This window comes from Cryptotermes secundus, unplaced genomic scaffold (genome assembly GCF_002891405.2).
Source record: "Cryptotermes secundus unplaced genomic scaffold, Csec_1.0 scaffold1940, whole genome shotgun sequence".
Lineage (NCBI taxonomy): Eukaryota > Metazoa > Arthropoda > Insecta > Blattodea > Kalotermitidae > Cryptotermes > Cryptotermes secundus.
Window position 1 is genome coordinate 170,308 of NW_019734994.1, and position 1,334 is coordinate 171,641.

Consider the following 1,334-nt stretch of genomic DNA (forward strand, 5'->3'; position numbering starts at 1 on the left):
TTTAACATTTCAAGAGTTTCTGTTCCACTTTTCCCGAGCAAAAAGCAGAATTTCACCGCCACACGCTGTTCATGAAAATCAGCCATTGCAAAAACGACGATCACACAAAACAGTTGTCACTATAAACTCTGCCGAAACTAGTCCTTACCTTCTGAAGCAACAGTAGTCGGCTTATTGACTCAGGAATGTTAGCTCTATGTTCTCATAGCGGCAAAACCCGGTACTACAAAAGCTCTGCCCACAAAAAAATTAGTTCGGTTTCTTTTGGGTACCCCATCGTATACATCAAATAACTATAAATAACCGTGTGCATCAAGTTGCCACAGTACATAACTTTCAGCTTTAAAATTACCATATATGTATGTATAAAAACATAAAAATTGATTATGATAAAATTAATAATAGTTAATACATTATCATAATAGAATATGTAAAAATTCTCATACCACTTGAACAACTTCTGATTTCAGCCTATTTTCTTCCTGTCTCTTCAAATTTGCTTCCCTTCGACGCCGTTTCTCTTCTTTTTCCTTCTTTCTATCTTCTAATAGAGCTCGTGAATGTTCTTTAATTTGTTTGAGCTGTAATCTTAGCAAGTCTTTCTTCTCTTTTGACCTCCTTATTCCTGGTGTTTTAATAATAAAAGAAAATCTGTTACAAAAGAAAGAATATTTTAAAACAATTACATTGGAAAATAAGCAGTTTATAACACATTATATAAATTTATTATCATAACCACAGCACATAACAATGGACATCTGGAATTATTTCTAGGAGACTAAAGCAGCTGGAACATAACACTGATCATCTTCCTCTAGTGTCCCTTACTCACATTCATGGTGTGGTGCTTGAAGGTAATTTTACCTATATCTTAACAGACATATGCTCTAATGTTATTTTAGCGTCCTGTTGCACTGATTTAAGTCCATGATTTATTTCAACCGTCTTCCAGTGCATACACTCATCTATCTCACTCCTCTCTCTCGCACTACATGTTTCGGCACAAAAGTGCCATCTTCAGGTGCTTATTCGATTTACGANAGGGATGAAAAATCCTGAACAATTTTAATATTTTTAACATTTAATATTTATCAATATATATGATAAATATATATTTTAGTTATTTTAATATGAAGACGGCAAGGCATGCAGTGAACTAGTTTGACGTTAATCGAATAAGCACCTGAGGATGGCACTTTTGTGCCGAAACATGTAGTGCGAGAGAGAGGAGTGAGATAGATGAGTGTATGCACTGGAAGATGGTTGAAATAAATCATGGACATACATATGCTCTATAGAGAACAGAATTATCTCTGTGCCTAAGCAGTGTGCCA

The 1,334-nt window shown here is 34.7% G+C and overlaps 1 long non-coding RNA gene across 1 annotated transcript in view; it reads right to left on the minus strand.

Moving 5' to 3' along the window:
* Positions 1 to 942, minus strand: part of LOC111869199 — a 13,607-nt gene extending 12,665 nt beyond the window's left edge. The window contains exon 1 of the long non-coding RNA XR_002843627.2: positions 447 to 942. This is a non-coding gene — a long non-coding RNA (uncharacterized LOC111869199). The remainder of the gene's footprint in view (positions 1 to 446) is intronic.
* Positions 943 to 1,334: the final 392 nt, after the last annotated feature.